Source organism: Microplitis demolitor, chromosome 7, assembly GCF_026212275.2.
Source record: "Microplitis demolitor isolate Queensland-Clemson2020A chromosome 7, iyMicDemo2.1a, whole genome shotgun sequence".
Taxonomy (NCBI): Eukaryota; Metazoa; Arthropoda; class Insecta; order Hymenoptera; family Braconidae; genus Microplitis; species Microplitis demolitor.
The window spans coordinates 17197608-17217483 of NC_068551.1; the positions used below are offsets into that span (position 1 = coordinate 17197608).

A 19876-nucleotide genomic window follows, 5' to 3' on the forward strand; every position below is an offset into this window, starting at 1 on the left:
AAGGAATCCTTGGTACAAAAGATTTTAACTTGACCCAAGAAATTTTTTTGTATTATGAACTAAAAACAAAATTTTTCTTGGGGTAAGAAATGTTTTTTAATCCGAAGATAATTTTTATTTTCAATTTATTATGCAAAGTATTTCTGGTGCCAAGAAATCCTTTTTTTGTGTGCGGAAAATTTGAAAAAAAAAAAAAAATTGATTTTCTCATTTTTTCCCAAATAGTTAATAATTTATTTGTCTAATCGATTGGGTCAGGGTTCAGTTTGAAAAAAAATCTTTTGAATGCCGCATGATATTTTTCTATCGATTCATCCGTTCCAGAGATATCAACAGTCAAATGCTAAAATGTACCATCAATGCGTTTAAAAGTTTTATTCAAACCATAAAAATAGCTGTGCGAATAACTGTAAAACTACTAGTTTGAGTTGTGAAAATACCGCTATGGACTATAGAAATCACTTTAACAAATTGTTAAAATTTACGTTACAATCTTTCAAATAGACTTTCGGGCGCCTTGTTATTATTCAAATACAACATCAATTTTCAATAGTTTTTTTTTCTCTGCTTTTGTTCCAGTAGCATATAAAAGTATCGTATGGTTATTAATTTTACGTTCACTAATAATGCGATCAATAAATCAACAAGGCTAAAGTACTATTCGTTAATTAAAATGTATACATAATATATATACATTTGTTGGTTTTGCTGAAAAGTTTCTCATTGTTTTCAACAACTCTCATTAAATTACATATATAATAATTTTCAGAGTTAATAAAATTTAAAAATATTGTAAAAACAAAACATCGCGAAATTACTATACGGTAAAACATTTTTGGAGTGAACGCGGATTAAATCCGAAGTGAATTTGAAGAGGACTAGTTCATTTATTTAATTCCCTCGGAGTAAAATTCATTCCTAAAAGGAGTTTAATTGAAAATTAAAACTCCGAATCTGAGTGATTGCTGATTAAAATGAAATCCAGATCACCCCTTAAAGAAATCTCCCTATTTACTCCGTATGCAGGTTTAAATTAAATTCGAATTCCCTCCGTCACTTCACAGAAAGAAAATTATGGGAAGTTTTCCTATGCATTATAGGAACTATTCCAATTGCATTAAGGGAACCATTCCTATAATAATATGGGAACCATTCCCATACTATTATGAGAACCATCCCTATAATGTTATAGGAATGTTTCCTATAATTTATAGGAATGGTTTCTATAATTTATAGAAATAGTTCCTATAATATTATGGAAATCACTCCCACAATATATAGTAGCTATTCCTATAAATTATAGGAACCATTTCTATAATGTTATGGGTATTGTTTCCATACTATTATGGGAACCATTCCTATAATGTTATAGGAATGATTCCTGTAATTTATAGAAATAGTTCATATAATATCATGGAAATCATTCCCATAATATTATAGGAACTATTTCTTAATTAGAGGAACCATTCCTATAATGTTATGGGTATTGTTCCCATAGTATTATGGGAACCATTCCTATAACATTATAGGAATAATTCCCATAATTATAGGAACTGCTCCCATAATTTATGGTCGTAATTCCTATACTGGTATAGGAAAAAATTTCACAAAATTATGGCATACATCCCCATAATTTTCTTTCCGAGTTGAAGTACTGGAGTTATAAAAAACTACTCCGCATACAAAGTAAATAACGAGTTTGATTTTTTCAGCGGAGTGATCTGAATTTTATTTAAACGTTTATGAAAAGTATTATAAATTTTCATAGAAATGTAGAATACTCCAATTTAGAATTTTCCATTTAGAGATAAAATTTAAATCTTAGATAAAAGAAAAAACAGTTGGACGATTCTAAGACTTTCTAGTCGTCTCTCGCGTCGGCTTATATGATTTCACGGACCATCAATTTCTACACATCTTTTATTAGATTTTTTTCAACGTACAGTAATAAGCAAACAGACGGGCAGTAAACTTTATTGGACTAAACCGAGCAAACAGCTTAATTTGTTTCTCAATAAAACCCATAATCAATTTATCTAATTTGTATAACTAACCGCTTTACAATTAATTCAACTGTAGAGTTAAATAATACTACCAATTTATAATCGATCAATTCCATAGACAAATTTTAAACCAAATAAATTTGTTTGCATTGAAAATCACAATACAAATGAACTAATCAATTTATCTACTGATAATTATAACAATAATAAAATAAATAAATATTTAAAAATTTTGATTTAATTACAATATATTATGATTTTCTAGGGTGATCCGGTCAGTAAATAACCACGACCAGTAAGTTTTCACTACTTGATTTTTACCTAGATCAATTAAATTTCAATCGCAATTACATTTAAAAAATACTTCATTGCTGTTTGATTTACAAGTGAGAATTTCGATTATAATTTCGTTGCATCTCTGTGTGTAATTATTGCATAATATGACCGTTTATTCACTGGCTCACTCACCCTATATTTTAATCCTCTATATATATATACTGATATAATAGCTCGAGAGCTTTTATAGAAAAAGTATACCAGTCATGATCTTCATAAAATTACTGATCATATTGCGATAGACAAGACAAGAGACAACATGACTTGTTATATTTACACTGTCCAAAATTTTTGGACTCGGTGTCAAAATTTCGGTGTAATAATTACACCAAATATCGAGCTCGAACCGATTGAGACATTCAAGGTGGCAATCGACGCGTTTTATTGACTTCTACAACTATTCATATTTGGAAATTGATTTATCGAGTCGTTTTTGAGAAATTTTCAAAATACTAAAATAATTTTTTTTTTTCAACTTTTTCGACAATGGTTTCTCTTGAAAGAATAGACCGATTTTGATGTTTGAGGTGGCATTCGACGCGACGTATGAAGCTTCAGAGCCCAGGTGATTTTGGAATCAATCCATCGAGAACATAAAAAGTTATCCAAAAAAAAACATTTTTGAAAAAAGATTATTTTTGGAATATCTCTGAACAAGCCGTACCAATCAAGTTAAATTTTCTTTCAGCTTCAAGATATTCGCAAGCCGCGTCGAATAACATCTTGATGATCAAAATCAGTTCATCCGTTCAAAAGTTATAGATATTTACATACATACATACACTCGGACATCATCGTGAAATTAGTCAGGATAGCTTCCTAGAACCTCAAAACATCAAGATCTCTTAGAAATCCGATTTTCGAAAATCGGACTGAAACCAATAACTTCCCGAATTTTTGAAAATTTGCTATTTTCTTAGCGGGAAGTTAAAAAACTTAATTGCTGTTTAATTTACAAGTGAGAATTTGACTCCTAATTTTGTTGCATTTCTACGAAAATATTCATTCACTGACTCACTCACCCTACATATTAATCCTCCATATATATATATTTATATACATTTATGTGGATCAAGAGCTTTTATAGACTATGTATACAAGTGATTATCCTCATGAGATAACTGGTCATATTGCAATAGTTGAAGTAAGAGACAACATGACTTGTTGTATTTACATTTGCGTAGATCCTGTGCTGTAGATGCCAGCGAAATGGACCAAAGTGGAGAATAACAGATGTAACTTTATAACGTCAATTGCGCCCTGCATCGTGGAAATGCAGGTGGCGCCGTCGTCCTCGAGAACAAGCAATAGGAGAAAAAGGAGTAGAGTCGAAGGGCAGAGAGGGATAAAACGAATAGTTACTTGGTGGTGGCAGTCGTAGTAGTAGTAGTGGTGTGGGTGGTGGTGGCTGTGGAGGTGATAGTGATGCTGATAGTGGTGGTGGTGGTGGTTGGTGCGGACGATGCGACGACAACCGGGCGTCGACCGGTAGTCGAATTCACTGCCTTGCTCGAGCAACTCACGTACGGTTGCTCGACTTATTTCGTCCTTATACACGATTTAACTTTCAATAAATAATTTCTTTATTTACCCTTATTATCCTAATTGCAAAAGTAAATAACAACTTATTTAAATATTTTATTTTTAGTGATAAAATAAAATATTTTTTTAGTTTTAAGTGATCACGTGGATTGTTAAAATTATTTTTATTGCAGTTTATTTTTATTTTTTTAACAATAAGTGCAAGTAATTTGTTTTATTTTAAATAAATAAAAATTTGATGACTAGTTCAAGTTATGTTAACATGAAGAAAAACTTCAAAGGGATGTTTTCAAGCATATTTTCCAGGCTTCCAAGTTAAAAGAAAAAAAAGGGTAGGATTTTTTTCTCATTAAAAAGTTTGGTAAACTTTAGTTGAATTTATAAACTTTTTTTTTTATTTTATTGTACTTTTTTTTTTAATTTAATAAATTTATATCGTCTTATATTATATCTGTATTATTTATTATTTTTGTAATTTGTTTTACTCAAATATTTCAAATAACAATATTCGCATATACCTCGTGGTATAACGTAAGAGCCGCGTGTTGTTATAAATGTCAACATCATAAAAAACTTCTACACATCAATCATCAGTATATTAATATATATATTTATTTATAAATTTGCATACACTGTAAAAAACGTGATGATCAAATGACGTCACACTGGTGTGGCGGTGTTATCCGACCGGTGTTAAAATGGTGTAAATACGGAGTAAATTTACTCCGATTGGAGTATGAGGTCATGAGTATGTGTTTTACACCATAAAAAATCAGGAGTGAATTCGGAGTGATTACAGATTATATTTAAAGCCGAATTCACTTCATCACTCGAAGTTCCGGAGTAAAAAAAAATTATACTGCATACGGAGTAAATTGAGAGTTTGTCTTTTCAGCGGAGTGATTTCGGAGTGATCTGGATTTATTCCAGTCTGCATTCACTCTGATTGGGAGTTTTAATAGCAAAATCATCTCCGAATTCAAGTCCGAAAAAATTGAATAAACAGTCATCTGCTCCGCATTCACTCCGCAAATTTTTTACTGTGTAAGATCTACAAAACCGAAAAACAATAATAATGTTTTGTTAAAATTACGAAATTGTCGTTAATTTACAAAAAAAAAAAAACCATTTCATTGCCTATAAAATAAGAAATGTCACTTTTGTTAAACTCGACAAATCGCATAAATTTTTTATCGCTTATCAAATTAAATATTTAAGGACACTTATAATTATTTTCATTTTAACTCTGAGGTTTTTCATAAGGGTAATAACTGATTTTCGGATGACAAATTAGTTACTGATAATTTAATTTAATTTTTCTTGCTGATTTAGTTTGCAAAGAGACTTTAATCAAAAGAATCCCATATTTAATACAATAACATTAAGATGTCATCCAGGACAAATATCCTTTGAATTCATCCATAAATTGATAAATTTGTCATATCACCAATTTTCGAAAGCTTCAAATTTTTTTTTGATATTTGAAATACAATTCGACTTCTAATACTCCAAAAATAAACCGACTTTTTTTTAACACCACTAACGGTGTTACTTTAACACCGTTTTCAGTTAAATTTAATACGGATGACCTTAACACCGGGATAGCGTGCACTTGCATCGTTTTTTTTTTACAGTGTACATATATTAATAAATGCGTTATATTTATAAATGGGTATAAAACAAAAAACAAAAAATAATTAGACATGCGATAATATCTTTGATCACTTGTGCGTTAAATAATCATATAATGCCTTTGATCTAGTGTAAAATGTGTTTTCTAGCATGCAGATGTGTAGCCACAGCTCATCATGAAAATAGCAGTATCCACTAACTGTGATGCGATGCGATGTGATGTGATGGAGTGAATGTATTTATAGTATACTGTACAATGTGCATCATTATATTGTTATAAGATAATAATACACGGGAAATCAAGCGTCAATTGATATTCATCCATAAACTCATGTGAAAAAAATTTTTTTTTAAATAAATGGATAAAATTAGCCAACGATATGATATTCAATGCACATGATGTTCATTCAATTAATTCAAGGTTTAATTATAACTATAGAAAATCATTATGTCATTAAAAATAAAGTTATAATTAACAGTATACGTATCTACCTGTGATAATGAATATCGAAAATAAATATTTATTTAAAATAATAAAGGGAGATAAATATACATTACACTATAAATAATTTGCGGAGTGAACGCGGAGTGGATGATTTTTTATTTATTTAATTCCCTCAGAGTGAATTTCACTCCGAAGGGGAGTTTCGGAAAATATTAATTATAAAAGAAATTACTTATACATAGTGAGCTTAGGTCTTTGATATTTTTAAATTTATATTGAATATGGAAATAATTACGAGCTCCCTTCCCATATATTCAAGCGAAATAATTTTAAAAAATTATAAGCAGCTTATAAAACTTGAGCAAATATAGTTCCGTTAAGTCACAAACTGTAGTGTAACTTACATCAACCATAGCACGAGATAACATTTCATATTGTACCGAAATATCAAATATTCCTATAAAAACTATGTCACTATAGCTATTCAATTATTTAATATTTTTACTATGTATTAGGGAAAGGAGGGGGGAAAGGGGTACTTAAGGAAATACAATGGTTCCGAGGACTCAAATACGCTAAATCTGTTTGATTTTAATGATATGCAAAATAATAAACAAAAATTTCAGTTGCCGTTGAAACAAAAAAATTTTTACTTTGGCGGGCAAAATGGGGCATCCCCTAAAAAAGGCAAAAAAAAAATTTCTGCTTATTAAATAAAATTGATCAAATTAAATTTTTTGTGAGCAATTTACATAAAGAAACATTAAATTTTACACAATTATTGGATGCAAAAGAAGAAAAAAAAATTTCTACTGATTTTTCTCATAAATCAAAAGTCATCATCATTTTTTGATTGAAATTCGATTTTTGAAAAAGTTTAACAAAAAATATTCAAAATAATATTTAATTATGTTTACAAAAGTGATTTTGGAATGTTTGAAAAACATTTAAAAAATAAAATTTTTTTTTTTAATTTTAGGGGTATCCCGTTTCACCTACCCTACCCCCTTTTGCCTCCCCCTCCCTTATATATATGAAATTATAATTTAGTAAGTTATTAAACATTTTATAAATTAAAAACATAATATTTTAAGTTTAATTATTAATATCTAAATTAATTATTTATTCACAAAAAAAAAAAAAATTCTCGACTGAAGGTAAATATTCTTGATTCAAGAAAATTTTTTTGGAGACCTAAACTTTCTCAGATAAAGTAGAAATCTTCTCCGATCAAGACGAATTTTTTTTAGCTAAGACATTCTCTCAGAAAATTCTCTTGGCTCAAGAAAATCTTGACTTGGTTCCCGAAAACGTTTGTCTTCAAAAATATTTTCTTGACTCAAGATAACTTTTTTTGCTGTATTGAAGTAATTATGTATCTAACACGGAAAAAAAATATTAGTAAATATTACTGAGATGCTCGTCAACAGCGCGCCTAGAATCTCAATAAATTTTACTGAGTAGCACGTAAGAAATTAATAACAGATACATTTTTTTGTGTCTTGTAGTTTTTTAAGGTTTAAGTAGTAATTTTAAATAATCAAGCAGTATGTTTTAACTATTAACTGTTAATTATAGCAGTTTAAACATTAAGATCATAATTTTACTGATTGAAACGACATTAATTATTGATCATAATATAAATAATTATATATAAATTTATTTAAGTATTAAAACTCCAGACCGGAGTGAATGCAGATTGAAATAAAATCCGTATTCACTCAGAGTTTTTACAGTGTATAAATGAAAATCTTTTAAATTCACGTGATCCATAAAACGATTAAAGATCAAAGAAGTATATTTAAATTTTTCCAACGTCAAAGATACAAAAGTTTTTTTTTTAAGCTTGCGGGTACAGATACAAAAGATATATATTTATTGATAAATGAAATGTAAGACAGTATAGATTGTTTGACGTGGTCAACCACCAGAGAGTTTACAGAAAAGCAATCATTTTATTTTGCTCCGGAAGCTTGAGACGACGACGCGAATCTTTGAATATAAACGAAACGGCGGTGAAGACGACGCTTTGTAATTCATGGGCCAAGGGAAGGAAGTCGTAATCCCATACGCCTCAGAGCATCGTCTTACCCCAAAGACTTTGAACTAGGAAACTATAGATACATATATGTATGTCTAGTATATATATTCTTCTTATATTACACTCTGCTGTATCCATTTTCTTTCTCTCTCTTTATCTTTTTTTTCTTTTTCCTCTACTTGACTCATGCTTCCCTCGAGCACGTGTCGTATCGTAAAATCTCTATGATAACCATAGTAAAAATCGTTATACGAGTTTTATAACGGCATGCCGTTTATATATAAACACATATATATGTATTCATGTATATGCATATTAACTATAGTGTGCAAAAAAATAACCCTTGAAACAGACACTGTAGTAGGTACGGTGAGGAAATAAAATCTCATGAAAAAAGGGTCAAACGAAGGTAGTTAGTTCGGACTATGACCTAAGGACCTTACGACCCTCACCTCAACATTGTCTTGTTACTCACGTCGTGCATGAGAAAACATTTTTTTACTCTTACGTTTTTTTTAGATAATTATTTTTTTATAACTTCTTTTTTGCTACACGGAGAAAATTAATTATACTATCTACGATACTAAAGTTTTAATTTCAACTATTTAAGATTTTTCACGGAAAAAAATTTCCTGTTGCTGCAACAGCAGGCAGTCATGCTGCAGCAATAGGAAAAAATCCTGTTGTAGCAACAGAATTGCTACTGTTGTTGCGACTTGATAAAAAAATATAGTTACACAGTACAAAATTTTGCGTCAAAAAACTTGGTGTTAAAGATTATGGGTTGCTATGGGAATCCACACCATGCCAAATCCATATGGAAATCTAGTATCGATTCCCATGTGGATTTTTATCTCGATTTCCCATGAAAGTCTGCACCATGTCAAAATGGGAATCCAGGTATCCATAGATTCCAATGTGGATTTCCCATATGGGAATCCAGGTACCCATGGTTTCGTACATGGATTATTATATAATTCTATACACTCCTATATTCTCCTATGGATTCTTACATAAATCCATAATTTCTTATATGGATTCCTATGGGCTTCCATGCAATCCAACAGGGATTTTGTTGATATGGTTACCATCAGGATATTAAAACTTACGATGTTGATAATAGTTTTAATTAGTTGAGACACTAAAAGTTATAATTTCTGATTATCATGAATAATTTTAGATTTTGCCATATAGTTGGTAGATACTACAATCCAGATTATTTAGTAATTTAAATGACATTCACTATTATCAAATTCAGTTTAAAAATTTTACTCTAACTAGATGATAACTTTACTGTAAAATTTTTTCTGTGTGTTAAAATGTTTAATTATTTAATTTTTTAAACAAATTATTTATAGAGGCCAATTAATTTCAAGTTTCAGCTCACTAAGAGTACTTGAAGATGAATTATATTTTACTTCTCTACTTTACTACAACTAAAGTTAATTTATTCTTGAAATCGAGACTCCGTGACTTGGAGAATACGATAGCCCAGCAATTCACTTAACTCGCTCGTGAATTTCTCGAGATCTTATGCAGTCCAAACTAAACAATGCAAAGGAGTAGTAGTACATTGTTCGTCTTGCTTCTGGATTATGTTTTGTTACCATTATGCTACACAATTTTAAAAGACAAACCTATGGAATACAATGTAAGCGGCTTATACTTTGAACGTGATAAATATTTGTTTAGGTATTTTCACTTTTAATATATTATTGTAAGTTGATATTTAACATCAATTAAACTTTGCTTGCTGTTGTAATGATTTAATTTATGGTCCGTAAACAGCTCAATTTATTTCAATAAAATTTACAGCATGCACTCACTTTATTATTTTTTTTCATAAAACAAATTCACTATTTTTTTTAATTACTACTTTGAAAAAAGTCGAGAGTTAATAAGGATTTTATTTCATCGGATTTATTCTGCCGCTAAGTTTCGAAGTTTGAAAAAAGTCTTTCCGCATACTGAGAGAATTTTTTTTTCTAAGCGAAGTGATTTGGATTTTACTTCATTTCAATCCGTAGCTTTCATGGTTCTATAGATTTATAAAGTTGATACGCTATTAAACATTTTCGAATTTTTATTCAAGAAATCAATTGGGAAAAAAAACTAAAAATATGCACATATAGAAGATTAAAAAAACTGTAAGTGCAATTTTTTTAAATATTTTTTTTTTTTAAATTTATGGCTTCGAAAAAAATCTAAAAATTATTAGACGTCGGCCAACTTTAGTGCTATAAGTTTTAAGATAAAGAAAACGAGAATAAATGGATAGAAATCATCCACTCCAGATTCTATCAGCATTTTCTCCACAAATTTTTTAAAGTGGATTGACTAAATTTTTAAACTGATAAAGATTTTTCAAAAAATATTTTTTTTTTTATAAATGTCAAGAAAAGAAGTAAAAGAAAGTTTTTTTTCTCATTGAATTTTATAAACTTCTCCAAAACTACTTTGTTGATTTATTTTAAAATATAATCTATGATATATATAATATCGAAATATTTATATCGGAAAGAACGAGCGGAAGTTAGTACTTTTATTTTCTCTGTTTTTTTTTCTTAAATTTTAATAGCAGAAACTTGAAAAAAAAAAAAAAAAAAAATTGAGATTGTAAAAAATTTTAACACCGAGAAATGGGATAAAAAGTTGAGAATCGATTTTTAAATTTGCCATATGTTAAAATTCAGAATCTGATATTCCAATAGAATTATGTAAATATTATCAGCATGATTAATTTATTTATTCATCAATAAAGCTGTTACATATAATCTGCTAACTTATATGCTGAAAAAATTAAATTATAAGACATTTTATATTTTTTCTCAAAATGACGTCACTTCGAACACAGTAAAAAATATTGTGTTAAAATCAACACAGACTATTTGTGCTGAATTTCAACACCAAATTTGTGTTAAAATTTTAACACAAAATTCGATTAATATAAGAAGTAACTTCAACACTTTTTCAATATTAATGGCGACACAAAAAAAATGTTAACTTGTACATTTTATTTTTGTACCATGAATTATCTTTCGGCTGTCAAGTGTCAAAAATTATTATTTAACATTGATCTATTTTGTGATAGTAAACATGACCCTAAAATTAGCAGTCAGTTAACAATTTTCAAATTTTTTTATCAACAAATCAATGACAAAAAAAAAAAATAAAACTATGCGCATGTAGAAAAGTAAAAAAGTAACAGATGCAATTTTTCAAATATTTTTTTTTAAACTATACGAATCATGAACTTTGTCAACTTAATTTTTTTATGTCCAATTGAAACTAAATAAAATCAATGTCACAAAAATAATAACTAACCAAGCAGAACTAATGCTTAATGACGCTTCCCGCGTCAATAGACGGAAGACATTTTTTTTAACACAATTCAACAGTTGCTTCAACACTTTTTTGTGTTGATTTTAAAGTAACACTTAATAAATGTTGATAATATCGATTTTTATACTAGGTGACACTTTTGAAGTGTTGAATAGTGAATCAATTAAAAATTTTGAAGTAATACAGAGAATTGTGTTAATTTGACACAAAATAATCAACACAAAAAATTTAACACAGATACACAATATTTTTTACTGTGAATGTCAGCTTTTTTCTGTAACTTCATTGAATTCCGGTAATATCTGAAAATTAGTCGGTAGAAATTAATACTATTTTATTAATTTTTTTTTTTTTTTAATAAAGTAGTAATATTTCAAATAAAATGGATAGACGTCTAGAACATAAATGTTGTAATCAACTCGATATGAAAATGACAGATGATACAATTTTATTGAATGCGCGTTCTACTGAGCAATATTCCCTAGATAATATAAAATTTATTTGTGCATGAAATTTTCACGAAATTACTTTATGAAATTACATAAAATAAATTTTTATTTTTTTACATTATTATGAGCATAAACTTTTACAAATAAACTTTTTCTCATCAAAATGTTTTGTAAAGTTTAATTATATATACTCCAAAAAAATAACTCATGCGTAGATTTAGGGAAAATAAAAACAAACGGTAATTATTTTGTTTCATTTTTTTTTTACTGTACTTTAGATTGAATTTACACATTGTGTTTATGTTCAGGTACATAAACTTGTACTGTAAAAAAGATGAACTTACACCAGTGTATCGGTGTTATCCAACCGGTGTTAAAATGGTGTACATACGGAGTAAATTAATTTTGATTGAAGTATGAGGTTGTAAGGTTGTGTATAAATATTTGAAGATCTACAAAACTGAAAAAAAAAATTTTTTTTATAATTAGAAAATTATCGTTCATTAAAAAAATAAAAAACAATGTCATAGCCTGTAAAATAAGGAATGTTACTTTTATTAAACTGAAAAAATTTCATAAATTTTTGATTATTTATCTAAATTCAATATTTAGGAACAATATTATAATTATTTATAATATGACTCTGATGTTATTCAGAAGGTAATAACTGATTAAAAAATGATAAATTAATCATTGATAATTTGATTTTATTTTTTTCGCTGATTTAGTTTACAAAGAGACTTAAACAAAAAAATCCCATATTTTATAGAATACAATTAAGATGTCATGTGGACAAATATCCTTTGAATTCATCTATAAATTGGTAAATCTGTCGTACCATTAATTTTTGAAATAATAAAATATTTTTTCCGTATTTGAAATAGAATTTTGACGTCCTAATTAGCAAATCGTCTAACTTAATATTTTTTGGTAGTTTCTGTCCAATTTTCAGATAGCAATAGTTAGAAAAAATATTATTTGAGTAATAGACAATAATATTATGATATACTAGATGTGGAATTAAATTTTAGAGGACAAAATAATTTTTAATTTACTTTTTTTTGCATAAATAGAGAATTTTTTTTGAATAAAGTTAGACAATTTGGTAATCAGAACGTCGATTTGACTTTTGATACTCAAAAAAACTCACTACTTTTTTTTTAACACCACTAACGGCGGGAAAATTATAACACTGCTAAAGTCTTAACACTGAAATAGCGTGGACTAAAGCCGATTTTTTTAGTCTATTGAATATATATATTGACGTTAAAATGTTACTAATTTAAAGTAATAAATATAAAACAATATAAAAGTTATTATTTATTTCGATTTCCGATTTCCACACTACGCAGAATAAAACATTTCTACTTAACAAAGGCTCCTTCCTTTTCTCTAATTTAATAGAGCCCGTAATTTTGTTGTCGCGTTAACGAGCGCCTGAAATTGATTGCAATTAAGAACGAATGGTGTTCTATTACTCAAAAGATACGAACATACTATACACACTGATATTATACTCGAACAGTGTCTATGAATATAACTTTGAAAAAAAAAAAAAAAAAGACAGAAAAAAAACGTATTACGGTAAACAAGATAATGTAACAATAATCACTAAAATTTGAATACAAAGTATAAAAAATATAAAGCTCACAATAAATTACTTTTGTCGTTTGTAACCATTTTAATAATCTTAGTTAGTTTTTACAATTGAGAAAAAAGATTAATTGTGACGTAATACCAATTATAATGATTTAATTAAAATAATAATTAATATATCCATTTATCATTATTATTGTTATCTTTGAAACAAATCATAAATTGTCATCATTACGAAAGTTATTTGCAAAAATATGCATAAATAACATTTTCCCACTTATTGGACGTTTGTACCTAAAAAGTTTTAATTTTAATTGGATTAAAAGTAATAAAATAACGTAAAAAAAAATTTTTTAAACTAAAAACATGGAAAAATTCATTGCAGTGTCAATTTGAAAGCCTGTTGAAATATTTTCCAGCTTTAATATTCACAACAAACTAAAAAATTTAATTTATCGAAATTATTCTATCATTCCGTTCACGAAGTCAAGTAGATTATCGAAAAAAAAAAAAAAAAATAGAATTTCTAAAGTTACAAAAAAATTTAATACAAGCAAAATAACGAATTTTTCCAGAATTTGATATTATAAAAATATTTCAAAATTGAGTACTATCGAAATAATGATTTTTTTTACAAAAATTTACGATTGTGAAAATAACACTATAAGTACACTGAAGCGGAAAAATAACTTTTAGAAATATTGTATTTTCTTCTTACCAGAAATTATGCTATTGGAAATTTTCAATCTTACATATTTGTAGTGCAAAAATTTTAAGATATTATTCAAGACCATTTTCTTAACTGAAAAAATGATCTTAGATCGATCTATGCTCATTTCTTTTTTTTTTTGAGTGATGTAAACTAATTTTGATTATTTCATCGAGACAATTGTTCTTCAATTTAAATATATAGTTAATAGTGTAATAATTTTTATTGATGTACTTCTTAAGAAAACATTGTTTTTACAAAAGTTAATTTTTCTTCAGTGTATAAACCGTATAAAATTTTCGGGTCGAACGCGGAGTGGATGATTTTTTATTTATTTAATCCTCGGAAGTAAAATTCACCCCGAAAAGGAGTTTATTTTTAAATTGAAATTCATATTCGGAGTAAAATTTACTTTTAAAGGGAGTTTATTTTAATCTTAAAACTTGAAATCGAAGTGAATCCAGATCACCCTAAAATCACTCATCTGAAAAAAACTCCCTATTTACTCCGAACTCTCTAAGCATGAATAAGTGAAAATCCATTAATTCTGAGTGCCAATCGAACCACTTTTTGAAATTAGTAAATATTAACTTATTTTCACTAATCCATGTTTACAAAGTATGCGAAGTGTTTTTTTTTTTTTCAAAATTCCGCAACTTCGAGTCACTGAGTAAATTCGTATTAAATTAAAATCGGATTTTTCACAGTGTCTTAATGAATGCAGAATAATTTCGACAAATTTGAATAATAATGGTATGAATTATCATTAAGTTTGCAGAACAATAATAAATGATACACTTGAGAGAATGGGCTATTATAATTGTTCAATGGTATTGGTATTCTATTCTATGTCTGTTAAACACAACTACAAACAAGTATATAGCATTGACTGTAGCACGAACCTGCGCGTATAATAAAGCGCAGAAACCGACACCAATGAGTTGAATATTATCCTGTTACGATGTCGCTATTTAGAATTGTATTGTTGATAGCATTCGCTTACTTTGTATTGTTGTCAGTAAGTCACGAGTCTTTGTCAATTGTCAAAGAGATTAATAATAAATGTGTCTAATTTACTAGCTTTTGAAAATACCTGTCAAGATCTTATCAATTTCATTTCTTAGTTACCAAATTAAATGTAAAAATTTATTGTATAACTTTATGATTATTTATTTGACACAGATTTATGATGATTAACTTTTTATTTTTTTATTATCTCATGTAGAATAAAGTTTATTAGTCACTGAGATTACGAGACTTACGATACGTTTTTACTACTGATTGAGAGCAAAGTGTAAATACTCTGAACGAACTGACGAGAAGCACTATCACCATCAAAAGAATCGATACCTTCGGGTCAGAGCTCAAGTCCCGATAATCCCGCGAAATAGAAGTCGCTCTAAAGGGTAAAAAGAAAAAAATGAGGGAGAGATAAAGATAAAAAATAAAAGGCACCGGTACCTGGAATCCTAGAAAGTTAACTTGAAAAGTCGCAACGGGATTTCATACATATATATTCTTTAATACTTCTTATATAAAAAGATCTTTGACATTACTTTCGATGATACTCTGAACAATATTAATAGAGGATTTATAAAAAGATAAATTTATTAAATTTTTTCTCATAAAAAAAAAATAAATTTAAAAATTAGGTGCTTTAAATTTTTTATTAAAAAATATAAAAAATTACAGTGCATAAAATATGAATAAATTTTTTAATAATTTTCAGAACATAAAATCTATTGAAAAAGATTAAAGCTCTTGTGTTGTCTAATATTCTCATTTTCCCGCCTCAATCGTCTGATCGTAAACCCGAAACGATTATCGCTAATGCAAGTACGGAGTCTGGAAAAGATAAAAAAAAAAGAGGGAGAGACAGTACAGCACATAAAATAAAGATTACATATAAGTATATTTGTTTATATATTTGCAAGAATATAAAAGATGAAAGAAGATGGAACGAAAGTTAAGCGAAGGAGTCAACATTTGAAAATTGTCTTGAGGTAGTTGAGAAAAGTCGGAGATCTGAGGACGGATTATAAAGCTTTTCTACACCTGTATCACCTGTCAAGTGACTGAGGCTGCCGCAAACGTCTCGCATTTCGAGATAACACCATACGGTTGCGCGTGACTTGCATCCAAGTACGTAAAACCGCATTATATTCAATTGTTATATTTTATTACTTACTTACATTATCATAATAATAATAATAATAATAATAATAATAATAATAATAATAATAATAATAATAATAATAATAATAATAATAATAATAATGAGGCAATAAAAGAACCATTACCCGCTCACTTTTAATTGGGATGAGATTAAACCACTCACTAAAAGCTGGTAAATAAAAAAAAAATCTTTTTTGGTTTTTGTTGTTATTTTTTGTGGTTTTAATCATTAGAATAAAATTTTTATTTTAACCTTCTCTATAAACATAAATAAGTGAAATTCGCTCTGAGTGAAGCCATGGTAGGGGAAATCAAATTGACTGAAGCGTTTGCAGTGGTTACTTTCGGAGTTACGGGAGGCTATGATTACTGAAATTGTAAGCAAGCACACATAAAAGTATTTATTTTGTTATTATTTAATTATTTATTTTTCATTTTGATTTTTTCCTTAGTATCATATTTTGACTTTGATATGAATTTCAAACAACTTAACCTAAATGCTTACTGCAATCTTTGTTATTTTTTATCATTATACTTACTTATTGTTGGTTCGTTTAGCTAAAAAACAAAACTGCAATTACTATAAAACTGTCGCATATTTTTGACAACTTTTTTTTTTACTATTATTTATAATATTTATTTACTTTTATGTTTCTTGCTATTGACATATGTATAAAAACATACTCTGACAGCCTCCCGTAGTTCATATTTTGTCTGGCGCTGCAGTCACCCTCATAGCGAATAGGTGAATATTCACTAATCCTAAGTGCCAATCGAACCACTTTTTGAAATAAGTGGTTCGGTTTGCACTTAAAATTAGTGAATATTCACCGATTTTACTTATTCATGTTTACAGAGTTTCGTTACTCGCGCTATACTGATAGAAGTATCTTTTGAGCCAAATAAGATTTATTAGTAAATAAATCATTCATTTGAATGCTGAACCAAATAAATATTTATTAATAGTTAACAAATGATTTATTAAATGAGATTTATTTGAAACAAATAAATATTTCTTAATTGTAAATAAATTGATTATTTGAATACAAAGAAATAACACATGAAGTTAGTACTGTTTAATTTTATTTTTTCAAAGAAAATAAAACACAGTAGACTGGGTCAAAAAAATTGACTTTTTTTTCTTAGCTATATCGAGAATACTATTCAGAATAACAAAAAAAAATTTTCATTAAAGTTTGAGCCCTTAATATTAATTTTAAGAGGTCAATCATCGCTATTTTTAATTTTAATTCATAATTTGATGTTTTACGTGAAAACTGCTAAAACATGGAAGTAAAAAAAATTAATGTCCACTTGTTTTTATGTAAAATTAAATTCCCTACAAAAAAGGTCTGATTAAAAATTTTTGTTCGACAAGCCGGTTCCGATTAATTAAGCTGAATAAATTGAAATATTTTTTCGATTTAACATTTTTACTTTTGAATTTTGTTACTGACAAATCAATAAATATCTAGAAAAGACCATGACCAATTTTTGAAGGAAATTCAATGCTCTACAAAAAAGGTGTCTTAAGTTTTTTCGCTAAATTCACTCTTTCGAAAGTTATTCAGGTTATGGAAATCATTTTGACTCAACTTAAACTTTGAACTGTGTATAACATACAATTGATTTTAATTAAGGATAAAAATTATTATACAAAATATATAAAAAAATGAAATATTACAATAAATCTGTGCTAGCAATCACACTCATTCCATTTGAGGTTATAAACATAAAGTGGCACAGTAGTCAAATATCGCAGTGATGTTCACTCAAATCTGAAATTTATCAACAATTAATAAATCTGTATTTGAGACAAAGAAATACTTATTTCAGCCCAATAATGCTAGAAAACTTTTTCAAATAAATATATTTATTAATATCAAATAAATACTTCTATCAGTGTATGGACGTGACGCCACCTTTTTGACTAAAATTGCAATAAAAGTTACTGTCTGGGTATTTGTGACTATACTTGACCAATTCTTTTTTTGAAATCTATATTTTTGTTAAATATGTATAATATGAATAATAAATATACATTTTAAATATAAAAAAAGTATTTTTATGTATAACAAGAATGTAAAAGCGGCACAGTGCTCGGCACATGAAGAAAATCGTTGGGCAAGTGGACGCGAGTAACGAAAGGTTAAGAATCATGTTGATAATTAATTTCCTAAATAAGCTGGTTAAGTGTACCCATAAACGCTCACTAATAGTGGGGATAAACTCGCTCAAAGACGGTATTAACTGAACTATCGAATTGGAGAATAATTTATAATAGTATCTTATACATCATGTGGAAATCGATATTATACTCGACGTCATAAATGTAAAGTCCTCCCAGAGAGTAAGTCGCCATTGGATTTTACCCCCACTTTTAGAAAATTAGTCTAATCTCACGCCGGTACTACTCATTAACATCACAAACCAAAAATTTCCGACAATTCCCTACGGCGACTTAATTTCTGAGAGGACTTTATACAATAATTTATGTAATGAATGCACAAAGAAAAACGCTATTAAATGTCTAAAGTCGGTGTCATGCAGTCAGAGATAAAAATAATTTACTTTTAAAAAAAGATTTATACTTCATGAAAATGAAAACTTTGTTGGTTACGATTCACTTAAAAAAATTTAATTCAATAAAAAAAGCCGTCTCTGGTATTATGTTGTATCAAATAATAAAGATATGTAAGGTTATAACGTTCAGCTGATGTTGCTTTGATCTACGCATGCGTATGCTGAATAATTAAATGCGCATGTGCAGTCTAGAAATTTTGGTCATGTCAATAGGGCAGCTAAGTTCAAAGAGACATCATAAGCGAGAAAGGTGATAGATTAGTTATTGGCTTGAATTATTGAGTAGGGATATACTCTACCCATTTCAGTCAAATTCAGTGGTTTCATATAAAAGTTTGTGATTTAATAAACATCAAACCACTTTTTTGACCAATCACAAAGGATTATATTCTAATATAAACGTTTATGAGGCTGACTTTAGCCAGTTAACGGCGTATTTTGGCATGAGTTACATAAGAGTTTATTACACACCTAGGGAAGAAAGTAGGGCATTCTGAACCGCGTGGCAAACACGCAGTTTAGGGTCCTATATTCATCCGTGGTGTGTTTACGATTTTTTACCAGATCTGCCTCTGAAAGCTTAAATTTTTCCCTTTGTATCGAAAAAAATCGCGCATGCGCTAATTTTCATCATTTATTTTCTCATAATAAGAAAGAACGACTTTTTTCCGTCTAAACAGGACATTAATGTAAACTTTCAGCGCAGGTATGGCGTAAAATGAAAAATTTCAGGATGAGCGCAATTTTTAAAACAGCCACTTAATTAAATTCATAATAAAGTATAAAATACTCCGATTAGTCATATTTTAGTATATTTAGATTTACAGATTGTTATTAATCAATAATTTTTTGTACACGGAAAAAAATGGTTGGTAGCAGCTACTGATTAGCAATCGGTAGCGTCTACCGAAAAATAATCGGTAGCGGCTACTAGTCGGCAATTGGTAGCTGCTACCAATTATTTTTTTCCGTGTATAAAAATAATATAAAAACGTATTAACCTGTAAAAGTGAGTGACTAATG

The 19876-nt window shown here is 28.2% G+C and overlaps 1 protein-coding gene across 3 annotated transcripts in view; it reads left to right on the forward strand.

Annotated features, from left to right (window-relative positions):
* The window catches only part of LOC103577250 (voltage-dependent calcium channel gamma-4 subunit), a 129857-nt gene that overhangs the window by 95326 nt on the left and 14655 nt on the right, over positions 1-19876 (forward strand). For 2 of the 3 annotated variants that reach the window (XM_008557821.2, XM_053740697.1), the window contains exon 5: positions 15825-16237. The gene's annotated coding sequence lies outside the window, so the exon portion shown is untranslated. Of the gene's footprint in view, positions 1-4109; positions 4214-15824; positions 16238-19876 lie in introns of those variants that run through there. The other variant, XM_008557820.2, reaches the window with a different exon arrangement.